Source organism: Cryptomeria japonica, chromosome 5, assembly GCF_030272615.1.
Source record: "Cryptomeria japonica chromosome 5, Sugi_1.0, whole genome shotgun sequence".
Taxonomy (NCBI): domain Eukaryota; kingdom Viridiplantae; phylum Streptophyta; class Pinopsida; order Cupressales; family Cupressaceae; genus Cryptomeria; species Cryptomeria japonica.
The window spans coordinates 39,791,665-39,805,811 of NC_081409.1; positions in this window are offsets into that span (position 1 = coordinate 39,791,665).

The following is a 14,147-nucleotide window of genomic DNA, read 5'->3' on the forward strand; positions in this document are numbered from 1 at the left end:
AGAGAGCTTAACATTATGGTGGAAATGATTTAACAAAACATAATGGTGGCCATAAAACCTGGTAAAACATCCATCAAGAGTAAAATAATCCATTATTACCTTAAGGAGTTGGGCCCAGATTTCCTTGAGAAAAACAATGTCATAGTAGCTGGTAGTCTTCTTCACTAGCTTCCCTCTTTCCTTCTCAGATTTTAGAAAATTCTGCATTGCATTCTCTATATAATTCCTCTATAATATTTCATGCCGTCAGAGGAGAGACCCGTAATTTCAGCTATCACGCTCTCATCCACCATAACCTTGCACCCATACATAATAATGGTGCCATCCTTTCAATGCTTATCAAAATAAACTGTAACATCCTTGTTAACCCTCTGCATTTTTTCAATGAAGGGGGTAACACCTCCTTTCACAAGAAGGTTCTAGATTTTATGGTTCTTCTTCAACTACTCACAACTCGGCGACTCAACCTATTTCCTACCCCCCCCATAATGCTTAGAGAAATCACAATAGTAACTCTATGAAGAAAGGTCCTGGCATAAGAAATATCAACCCACAAAGCATGCAAAATAATAGCTCCATAATTACATTGCCCATAGCCAACACATGCCAAAAGGAGAAAGAAGGCAATCTTTCTAGAATCACTTCTTGTAACAAAAACGGTATTACTCATTGTCCATACTACCTCGAAGTCTGTCATGAAAAATAAGCATGTAGAGCTCAATATCCACCTTGTCTTCATTTGTCCACATCACCTGACTAAATTAACAATAAAGAAACCAAGTTTGACTAAATTCAAATTCAACATTATATATAGTACGGACAAGACAATTGTAATGCAAGTGATTGATAGAATGAATGGAGGAATTTTAATGATGTCCACGGGACTCAACGGTGAAAGAGACCAAGATGTATCAAATTAGTCTAGTTTGAAGTTCTTTTTCATGTTGGTTCTTCTCTTATGAATCTTGAGTAAGAGGCTTTTCAAAAATCTCATTCAGACCATCCACCTATAATTTGTTATCAAACAGGTTATGAATATCTTCATACGTGCATGCTCCTTGATGAAATGTCATTCTGTTTCTACCGCCCCCTTGTTGAAAAAACTGCATGTCCTTTCTTCCCTGTCTTTAAGCACCTTCCATCTACTAGTTTCATATCTCAAATGATCAAATCATGAGATGGAACAGGATGAAAATTTTGTCACAACAAACTCGAACTAAATAAAATGGGCCTACTTTGTTAGGCCAAGATTTGAAAAACAAGGCAAAATAAAATTTTCTTTATTATTGCATATAATTTTATATTCAAGATGTGGAAACATCACCCTTAATTGCTTTTGGCCTTAGAAACCCAAACCTTTTCAACCTTGTCAATATGTCATTTTCTTATCTTATAAAACATAATATGAAAGGATATCAACCTTGAGTAAGCCTAATGATTCGTTGGTTATGGATATTCCTCCTTCGCAACTTGGACCTTAAATTATTTCTACCCCCCATATTCCTCCTATATATGCTGTGGTTCCACCCTGTACATCTTATAAAGGTCAAATAGAAAAGTACCCATCATCCTGTAACTCTCAACCGAGTGAGGTTTTCCGATTCCTCCTTCTACAAAGGAAGAAAATAAGCTTATGTTGATCGATCCCCAACCTTCCCAAGATTTGTCATAACAAGAGAAATTGTAGTGTAGAGACCATCGAAAAAGGCGTTGCACCAAAGATCGTGAGCTTTCTTTCCAAAGTCTTTCCTCCCATAATCTGTCGAATGTTGACTTGGTCCCATTTTCCCAACCCTCACTTTATCCTAGGGAGGAGCTTTATCTTAATCATCTCCATCGAAAATTAAAATCATCTATATGGAAAATGATTCTTTTTCATCCCCTTCACACATCAGATCTCCTATTTGATTAATTTGGATTATGATGTTGATGATAATAATGTGGATATTACCAATTCTAATAATATATATGTAGTTATTGATGTTAGTCATGAGTTATCTTCAATATTTTCAAAAGTTTTAACCCTAGCTCCCTGTGACAAACATAGTGATTTATCATTAGAGCATAGTTCTTGTTTGAAACTTGTGGTAGTGTTATCTACTATAGTTGTTGTCTCTCCTTTTACATCTTGTCCACCATCTCAAAATGATGTCAAGAAACTAGGGCACTTAGTGCCTAGATAGACTGGAATAGGGCACCTAGAGCCTTTGTCCTCCTAGACTAGGGCTCTAGATGCCATACTCTAAGCCAAAAGGGCCCATTTTTGAACCCTCTAATGGTTAGAAAACGTTGAGAGAATTTTTTTCGATGTCGACCTTTTTTCATAATTTTCAACACATTTCATGAGGATAGGTATAAAAGCAAGTCTTATCCCCTTATTTGAATCATCTCTCAATTACAATTCCTCAAGATTCTAATTCAATTCAGGTGAATGATAAATCAAAACATCATTAAGGAAGGGAAGGAGGGGTCAAGTATTTAAATTTCCAAGCATTCAAGATGACATCCATGATCAAGTTCTTATGAAGACATCCATGAGTTCCTACATGACAACATCAACCTTTTTATAAAGACTTCAATGCAAAGGAGATTCATAAAGAAGGTAAAAAATTTCAATTCAGTAGTTATTTCTAGATCTAACCTCTACCCTATAGGGGTAAGATCTCTATTTTTATTTCATTCATCATGGGGTTAATTCCAAACTCAGGGTTTTACCTAGGCAAATCCCCTATCAAACCAAAAATGTTTTCCCTCTGTTGTGTGTGCAGGTGATAGGTTGAAAAGAGAAGGAGTACAATTCTAGAAAGTATAGAATAAGATAAACAAAACCATATTTTGAAGAAGAAAAAAACCACAGACACTAGAAATTGCTATGACACTTTTTTGATGAAATTCCATTAGGAGATTTTGAGTGAAATTCTGATCCCATACCTGTTTTCGATATCCGCATATGACACCTTTAGGACTAGGTTGCCTAGTCCCACAGTCCAACATTTTTGAGCTGAAATTTCAGGCTCAGGTTCCTCTCTAACTTCCATTTCTAGATCTGTGCTTAGAGTTTTCATATATGTTTTGAAAATTTCTATTTATGTTGATTATTCTTGTTTTTGCATCATTAGCCATAATTATTATATTCAATCATTCTATCTTATCCAATTGCAAAAATTTAACAAAAAGGTGAGTAAATTTAATAGTATGTGCAACTCTTTCCAATAGGATTGAAGTTAGGCCTATTGGATTTATTTTCCTTAATGTGATGTTGTTGTGAATGGGATTGATTCTTATTTTTCATGTTTAGACTAGTCAACCACATTTCACTACCCTATATGAACAAACTAAGATTGTCAACATATGACTCATAATAAGGACAAGAAGGCTATATATATTTAAATATGTCTATATATTTATACACATATAAAGGGCATGGCTCTTATCCTATGATTGTAACGAAGAAAAAATTAAAGCAAAGGGATGAAAAATAGTAACTAAGAGTTTAACAAACTAACAATTTCAACCTATGGCTAGGAAAACTAAGGTTGTCAATGTATGATTGAAAATGAGAACAAGATGAAGGTGTATATGTATCATTTGGATGTCTATATGTATTCATATATATAGAGAAAAACTGTTAGCCCATGGTTATAATGAATAACAAAATAAAGCAAATGGATGTAAAATAATAGGAAAGGGTTTAAAAAACTAAGATTGTTAACCTTTGGGTCCAATTAAGAACAAACGAAGATTATTAACCTATTACTAAAAGTGAAAACAAACCAATAATATTAACAAGGGGAAGGATGTAGACATATATAGATATGTCTATATATGTATACATATATACTAGGCATGCGTATTATTGTATCATTATAATGCATACAAAAGTAAAGCAAAGGGATGAAACAAAGTAAGAAGGATTTAAAAATCTTGGATATTAACCTACGAGTCAAAGGAAGTACAAACTAAGATTATCAGCATATGATTCAAATAAAGGACAAAAACAAGATTGGTAACCTATGACTCAAATTAAGAATAAGAGGAAGATTGAATACATAAGTATAGCTATGTACTGCAAACCTATGACTGTAATGAAGAAAAAAATGAAGCAAACAAATGAAAAATAGTAAAAGTGTAGTAAATATTAGGATGCAAATGAACAACAAATTTAAAGTTTAGACACGTATGAACAACATACTACATATGAATACATAGTTTAGACACATACACACACAACAAATTGCATACACATACACAAATTAGTAAACTGGGAAACAAATTAACATCAAGGAAATAATATAAAGAGCATTTCCAAATTGTATATGCATACATAGTTTACACATATACACACACAACAAAATGGGATACAAATTAACATCCAGTAAACAATATAAAGAACATTTGTAAATTGTATTCACATACATGGTATACACATATACACGCACAATAAATTGGGATCAACATTTATATTGTAGAAACAATAAAAGAAGCATTTGCATACACAACATAAACATGTACATGCATAGTAAACTAGGAATCGCATCATATGTATTAAAAATAATAGGGAATGGAACAAGAGTAAAACCTTGAACAAATATGTGTCTTCTTCCTCCTCTTTGTAGGCCAATGTGTCTTCTTCCTCCTCTTTTCAGGCTGTTGTGTCTTCTTCTTAAGTCATCCAAAACAACTACAAAATGAAATAATTTCATGTCTATTTAAAAGTGAAAAACTTATGATTTGTTAGGTGCTTGTTTGGTATGGCCTCTTAAATTTTTGTATTGTTTCCAAATTGAATTTTGAATGTTCATTCAATTTGCAAGGCTGATTTGATTTTGTGACTAATTTCTTAGTTTATTGGTTTTTACATGGAAAATGGTGGCCTTATAACTTGTTTGTAGTGGATATAGGTGATTTGACTAGTAAATATGCTATGAAGTGACTATTTGCTATGCAATTCACTTGGACAGGTGGGATAGAGAGGGACAATACGTGTTAATTTAGATTTTTTTTAGTTGGGAAATGTTTTATTAGGAGATTTGTGATATATGTTTGATTGGACATATGGGTTTGGATGGAATTTCACATGGATTGTCTATTTTGGTGTATACGTGTCTTTTTAAGTGCATAGTCGTATATCAATGTTGAACCCTGGGATTGATTTTGTTTACATGGATGTTTATATTTTAATCAAAGGGTTCCATAAAGAGCACAAATGATTGCGTCAGTGATCTCATAGGTGCTGAATGTTATCACTCCTACTTGTTCAATATTTATTTTTTGAATATATATGTTTTGTTTTATTTATATTTAAATCAAACATTATCCAAAATGTGTACATTTAATGTTTGATTAGTTATTGGGTTAAGCATATCTATTTTTTTAAATAAAAAAATGCCATGTACTTGTTGTTTAGGTGCACCGCTATGGATCCCTAACCACCCCAATCCTATCACACCTATAGGACCCCACACACATATTAGTGCCTCTCCCCTAGCCTAACACAAAATAGTCTTATGCACTCTATGCATTGTGATACACATGCACACAATCACCCACCAAATTAAAACAACGATCCATATATTTAAATAAGCTCATCCCCCACATTAATAACACAGGGGCTTCACTTAGTGAACTTGAGTTATATCACGCGCGTTTGTGGCATACTAAAGAATCCCCCTATTTTCAAAAACTATTGACCTAAACTCATTTCTTGTCAAGCCTTCCCTATACAAAACACAAATTAAACCCCCCCTATTTTCACTAGATATTTTATCATGTATCAATTTTTTCTTTTAACATTTTCTATACCCCTTAATATTTCATCTTATGTTATGATAAAGATTTGGCTAGGTTTTAAGCAAACATCTAGATTTGGTAGAAGGTACTAATATTAATCGATGGGCTACATAAGATGTTTGAGTTAAAATTTTTAAATAACCTTAGGCGGGCCTTTGTTTTAATTTTCAGTTGAACAACTCAATCAATAAGATCTCCTCTTAAGTTGTCTCTAAGGGTTTTATCTGATTACATTAACCGGCCTCACGCTTAGACTTTTGTTATTTTACCGGTCGGTATATTTTTTTTCCTCAATCTTCACACACATTTTATTTGTTGCCTATGTCATGTGCTAGTGCTTGTAAGTCCCCTCTTATGTCCCAGTAACTTTGTATTTAAAGCAAGTACTTTAAGTTACTCTTAAGTCATGGTCGCACCCAAGAGTCATTGGGTTGTTGTTGAAGTCCATATCTCATTCCACCGATCCACCGAGCTGATTTGGAAGTCCACGATATGCAACATAAGAATTTTTTTAGTGATACCCTTTTTGGAGCCTCAATGACTTGACAGTGTCCATATGTCAATAAGGTGTTAGTGAAGGAATGATGAAAAAGGTTCGTTGGGAAATTTCTTAAACACTTCTTAGATCCCAGTGACTTGACGATGCCAACATTCAAAGAAGGAGAAGACTTGTTGGTGAAATTTTGTGTCCTAGAGACGTTAATAATTCATCTTGCCTACTCACCGATGCACATGTGGATGGACACATCAGAATGAATGTCCATCGATATAATTTTTTTTCAATCAATCATTCATTGCAGATGAATTTTCCATTACTTTTAACATTCTTAAAGTTTCCAATTTTAAATTTTTAATCATATAAATAATTTTAATAAAATTATTCCTTTATCTTCCTATTGGTTGATGCCGTCAACAATCATCGCAAGGCTGAATTATTGAGGTTAAAAAAAAAGTATTCACAATCTCTATAATTTTTCACTATTTTTGGATAAGAAATATGAGATATATATTTGTAGATAGGAAATGTGGAAATCATCAAAGCAAATAGATATTAAACTAGTTCAATCACGAAAACTCAATTGCAATGATAACAATCCTAAAAACACTCAATAAAGACATGAAAACAAGACATCAATTCAAACGCAAACCATTGCAAACTTGAATGTCTCCTTCATGTGGCTCCATTGTCCTTCTTTCTCCTTCAAATAGCTTTGTTGTGGATCTCACCTACTAGTGCATGAGCATGATGTGAAAGCAAGTAGACAAGATGATAGCACAAGAATACTCGAAGCGTGATTGATTCGACCAGGGATCAGGGGTCAGGGGCCTTGATTGAAGAAATTCATCCAATTTATAGATAAATTGGAGAAAAGATCAGATTAGCATGAAAGTGATTCGAATGAAAATTCAAATCAAGAATAGAAAAATTATGACATGTGTATGACAAATTGCTATGCAAGGATTTATGACAATTTATGACAATTTATGACAAATTGCTATGCAAGGATTATGACAAGAATTTGAAATAGAAATAGACATTTAGGAATTTAGGAGAAATTAGAAAATTAGGTTAGAAATGATGACTTGGAAATTAGGAAATTGATGCAAATTAGGTAAATTATTTAATAAGTTCTCATTCATTAATTAATTTACAAAAATAGGAGGAATTAATTAGCCAATTAAATAAACATTTAATTGTGAGAAGAAGACTTAGGATAAATAAATAAATAATTTATCCTAAAGAGAAAATGGAGAGAAAATGACAAACAAGGTTAAATGAATAAATCATGAAACCCTAGAAGATAAATTAGAAATGCAAGGACGACAATTAGGTCTTGATGTAAGATTGATTTGATGTCGATTCGATCATGATTTTGAATTGATAAAAGACCAATGTTGATAAGTGATTTGATTGACAAATGCGCCAATTGACGAGGAACAATGACTAATCGATCCAAATTGACATGATTGAGAAAGACGACTATTGATGACAAATCAATCGCAAGATTGAAAATGACAACGATCGATGAGAAACCGATCGCAAAATGACAAGATTGATAAGAGGACAAAACCCTAATTAGGATTGACGATGTCCAAAATGATGACAAATGAGCACGCACATTGATGCGACAGGATAAGATTGACCAAAATTATGATTGAAGATTGTTATCGACAAGACCAAATTCGAAAGCGAGACAATTGAAGAATGCAGAAGGACTCGATGCTCGCAAATGATAAAGACCAAGTGCGTGACATAGGAGAAATGTTAATGTGACTTTAAAAAACCCTAAAATAAGGCAATGCGCAAATGTTAAAGTACGATTCCGCAAGCATTGACCATTTTTAGACATCTACATTTTGCCCCTCTTTGAGACAATGTGATATTAAGCATTGTTTCAAAGAACAATAATGAAAATGCCCCAGACACTGACAATGACATATGCATGCCCCCTTGAGGAATTGGCCGGAAACATCCAGAAAAGAGGCCAATTGATTGATAAGAATGATAGAACATGATAGGAGCAAACCGACTGACAATCGGAGACCGGATGCACAAAGGACAAGCAATTTGAAGGTGCAAAAGACCACAACCAGCATAAGATGGAGAGGGTGCATGTCCGTCTATGCATTGACAAAGATCTATAAATGAGACAAGGAGAAGGAAAATTGCTCATTTGCACTAGCCAAAGAGGAGGATTTGTGGCTCTGGAAAAGGACACTTGCAGAGAGATGGTGAACATTCCAATGGCAGATCACCTCGGAGAACGCATACACACCTACAGATGATCGGATGACGCGGGAGCAACGGTATGTATCTCAAAAACCCATATTGTCAATTTCATGAATTTTGATCGCTTGCGGGACATTGTGGAGCCCATAGGGAATGCAGAAATTGACTTCTGCGCTTGTGTGAGCGCATCCTGTGCTTGTGTAGGGTACACAGGCCCAGGTTGTTGCTACACAGGCGCAGTTGTGCATGGGGAACCTTAATTTGGCCAAAAACAACATGCGAATGATCCGAAAAGGGGGGATAAGAATAGGATAGGTCAAAATAGATGAAAAACACCCTGATTTGGACATGAAACAAGGAAATGCAGCCCATAGGAGCAAACCCTAAAACTGACAAAATGTGCCCCAATTGTGATGCAGAGTCGACAGTATCCATTGATCACGCGGGAGAACCAACCTGACTGCTTCATGTTATGACATAGACTCAAGAGAACGGATAGAGATACATTAGCAGGACTTGGAATATACTATATCACATTCATGCCCGAGATTAGGGCAAACACATGATTACTAACCACATTGGCAGAGCGATGGCATTAAGAGACCTCCTCATTCCATCTGGCGACTGGAGAGGCGACTGTGACACTAGAGGACGTATGGCGTATCCTCCGCATTTCGATTCATGGGGAGATGATAGAGTATGACCTAGTGACAGGGAGAGATGCTTTGTGCGGATTATTTGAGTGCGACGCAGATGATCTGGATATCGTAGAGAGGGAGATTGGCTGGGAGACAATGGCATCATAGTATGATCTGCGATATGTGGTGATAGCAGTGGTTATAGCATGCCTACTAGCAGGGGACAGATGAGGACATGGATTCCCTATTGGATGGGGAAGAGTGCTAGAGCAGATCTCACAGAGAGATGAGTCAGTGGGGGAGAATGATTCACCCACACATAGCATATGCCGACTTCACACAGCTATAGCGGAGATAGTGGGATTGGAGATCTGATGTGGTGGACACTGGGATGACAGAGGAGTATGAGCAATGGTTTTCACGACGACGGCCAGTGCCATTGACAGATCTTGATATTCCAGTACCGAGGAGACAGGAGGACTTCCCACTTGCTGGAGAGGAGGGGGGAGATGATGAGGATAGAGATGAGGACGAAGAGGATGAGGGTGGTGATGAGGATGAGGGGGATGATGAGGATAGAGATGATGAGGATGATGACTATGAGCCAGATTCAGCTGATCAGGAATCATTACAGGATATACCCATAGAGCCGGAGACAGCTAGGATAGAGGAGATGGAGATATGCAGGGCTACCATAGTGAGTCGGCATGATCACATTGTGACATTAGAGAGACAGAATTCTATCTTGAGGATAGAGCATGATCAGTTCAGAGCGGAGATAGCCAGACTTACAGCGGCTCGAGATACAGCAATAGCCCAGACACAGTGAGAAGAACAAGATTAGGGATGCCAGTGCACGTGAGATGGCACAGATGTTGGTAGAGACCGAAGAGGAGATACGCCATTGGAGGACACTATATGAGAGTGCAGTTCCACCAGAGCAGAGAGCATCATCATATCGGGCACGATTGAGGACAGAGAGCAGGGCACGCTCTTGGAGGTCAGTGAGTGGCATGGGGGTGAGTGGACCTATGAGACCACCACAACCAGGACCTTGGACAGGAGGGACATCATCCTTGAGACATGGAAGGGATGGGGAGGACAGAGGGAGCACCCAGTGATAGAGGCACATACTCCTTAGGATAGAGACAGATGTAGTTTGACATTATGTAGTTAGCCCGCGGGCCATACTTAGGACAGACAGTCCAATTTTGTACTTCGATATTATTTTGGCATATGATATGATACGCATCGATATGATGGGATGCAATGTGTTATGACGTATGTTTATTTTCCATGTATGGATGGCTTATGCACTGTTGATGTACCATTGTGGAACATGTATGGATATATTTTTTATGTGTTTTTGATGTGTTGATAATATGAAATGGATAAAATGCTTGATATGATGCTCGATGTGATATTTGATATAATGCAAATGTACTAACCAATGAATGCAGGATGCAACATAGGTGTGTTTGGGGAAATTGGAGCACTAGACCGAACTGACTATCCGAACTGACGGAAGAAATGTTAGTAAGAAGAAAATGAGACAGAGGACAGTTAGAGACGAAGAAAAACTTGCTTTCAGTAATGCACTTTGTAGGTGAGAACCTTTATTTAATGTAACAAAACGGATGCAGAGCATCATGGCATTGAAGGCCAAAGCTGAAATGTAACCCTTTTTGCAAAAGACAAACACATTGCACACAAGGAATGAGTGAAGCATCATAGGGTGCATACATCAAGGGTCGAGGTATGTGCGGCGTTCACAAAGCGAACGTACTTATCATAGACACCCAATGATATAGTTGCCCCAGGTTGTAACAAACATTCCACAAACAACAATCACAACAAAAAAAATAAAGGGGACCATGAACCATCCTAGTCACTCTAAATCACTCAGTGACATCATCGAGCAACATAGGAACATGATCGAAAATAAATCAATAAATGATAAGACTTGCTAATTCCAACAAGTCAAACAAACATCTTGATCTTCATTGTCAAAAGTTGAAAGCATTGATAGGACGATCATGCTGTCTGGTTTCAGGACATGCGGTACCCCGTCTAAGACAGGACACAGTCTAGTTTCGAGAATACCACACCCTGTATAAGACCCATGATAGTAGTGACAAGGACAAATCATATTGATGCTGACGTTCGATTGAGAAGACAATTGTGATCAGTTTGAATGTCTGGTTTGATTGAAAAAAGTTCATCTGTTTATGCATGATTTCATTAAAGCACAGTGTGTGATTGCGTGTCGTTGGAGGTATGCTCAGTGATCTGTCTTATGCACCAAGAGGATATATTTTTTGTTTTTTTGCTTTTCGAGTGTGTACAATTTTTTTTTTTTTTTTTTTTTTTGTGTTCATTTTTTCAGGACATTTTTTCAATTTTTTATGATTTCTTCAGGACATTTTTTCAATTTTTATGATTTTTTCAGGACATTTTTCGATTTTTAGAGATTTTTTCAGGACATTATTTGATTTTTTTGGATTTTTTCAGGATATTATTTGATTTTTAGGGATTTTGCCTCTAGTGTCTAGCAAGGAAAGGAATATGATAGGTGAATAAATAGGCTTTCTGAAATGTTGGTGGATAAAGGGAAGACAAAGGCCTTTTATTATGGAGACAATATAGATGCAATTTTCAAGAGCTATGGCGTGATGGGACAAGAGACTAGATATGACAATGTAAAGCAGTGACATGGCATGAGGGACATGTCAAGAGGTTTTGAAAAACATGTTTAAATTATGCGTCCTTATATCAGATCAAGATCAAGGAATGAAAAAGAGTGTATGGATAGTGATAAGATATGGATAGGATAAGCAAGACCAAGAATGGATAAGGGACATGGACTGAAGGTCGGGGTTGGCTAAGGGATAGTGGCAGAAAGTTGCAATAAAACAGGGAATAGGGATGAAAGGTTATAATAAGCAAATGGATAAAGACCAAAAGCTATGATGGACTAAAAGTTGCAAACAAGATGCATGATGCTCATGAATATCCTCAGCCTTGTCAAGATCAAAGATGGAAAGAGGAAATGGACATGAGGGACAATAGGATATGAAGGGTAATGACAGGGGTTCGATAGGATAGTGAAGGGCAATAAGATATGAAGGAGGAAACCTACCCCCAAGTACGGTATGCAAGAAGTTCATAGATTATGCATGATGCCTGTTTGCCAGGTTTTCAACATGGTACTTGCCCAAGGCGCCTGTTTACCAAGTTTTCACCAGTGGACGAATTATTTGTGCTTTACTTTTTTTTTTTTTTTAGTCTTTTTTTTCACTTTTTTTTTTTTTTTGACTTTTTCAAGACAAGATGGACACATGATAGGGGATGGAAGAAGGACTCAAGCGTCTTTTTTTTTTTGGATAGTAGCCTTGAAAAAAATGGACTATGACCTTTAAAAGTATGCTCAAAGACATTGGTAGGATAAGGACATGGAAAAAGAGATGAAATTAAGGCAAGGATTTATGCAAAGGATGGGATCAAAGGGATCGAAGGATGGAAAATATGCATTGGATAATAGGTAGGGTATTGGAAGAATTGGGCTTCAGTGGATAGAAATGTCGTAACATTGGCACACACCTTGAGGGGTGATGGATTGATGGAGGAAAAATGGATTTTAGATTGTGAGATTTGGATGGAGGAATAGCTTGGGATTTTAGGACATAAGGGCCCAAAATGGAAGGAGGTGATGGAGGAACAGACTTGGAAGGTTTGGATGGAGGAATAGAAATTTTGGATACCAAGTTGGATGTTTCTTTTTGTGCTTCAAGGAGCTTCTTAGGGATCCACATGGTTTTTGATTTTTCATGCTTTTGTGGTTCCTTGGAGTGCATTGCTTGCACAAGGGATTTAGGAACCCATATATATTTTGACTTTTATTTTTTAGCAATGGGCCTTTGTGGCCTTTTGGATATTTCTTTTTCTTTATAGATCATATTGTTCTTTGTTTTGACATTTCGATTATATTGGACATGTTGATCCTTGAATACATGTGGATTGCTAGACTTATGATGTTTATACTTGGCATCCAAATTGCTTGGAGGGGGAAAGGAATGCATGGATGAATATGAATGAAATGGACTTCTTTTGGATGGATGAAATTTACTCAAGGATGTGTGCCTTTTCTGACCTTGCATAAAGGATGAAGGGATATAAGGACCTAAGATGGATGGAAAGTATGATGGGGAATGGATATGTTTGGATTTTGAAGGGATGTTGGATTTAGTAGGGGTACCGACGTCTTGAGGAATTCAACTTAGGCCATGACCCTTAATATTTTCTTTAACATGAAGGGATTCTTGCTTATGGAGATCTACTCCTTTTCCTTTATGAATATCTTGACTCATAGGATACTCTTTTCTTTGGGACAAAGACGTGAGTCCATTATGAGGTGGATATGATATGAGAGAAATAATGAGATCTTGAAGTGGATCGGATTGCACCAAAGTGGAAGAACCCATTATGCATGTCAAGGGTTCATGAACATCTTGCACTGACACGTTAGAATCATGAGGGAGATTAGGATCATGAGGGGGGCTAGGATTGTGTAGTGGACATGGTTCAATGACAGGCTCTTCAAGAGATGGAATGGGAGAAATAATGGGATCATCAAAAGAAATGCGATCTTGGAGTGTATATGGAGCATTAAGACGTGGAGATGGAGGAACAAGTGGATCTTGTGGAGGATTTAAAGGAAAAATTTGATCTTGACAAGGAGGAAGATCATTGGAATCCTCTTTAAAGGTGCTTTGCTCTTGACTTTTAATGGGATCATCGGAAAGGATGGAAGCGATATCTTGAATGTCAATGGGATTTGAAAGGACATTTTTTTCATGAAATGGAAGGGGATCGTTTGGGATTGGATAGACTGGGATATCTTGAGCTTGCTTGGGGAATGGAGTGTCAATAGGACTTTGGATAGGATGGACAAGAATAGGGGAATTGTCATGAGTGTCTGGGAAGATGGG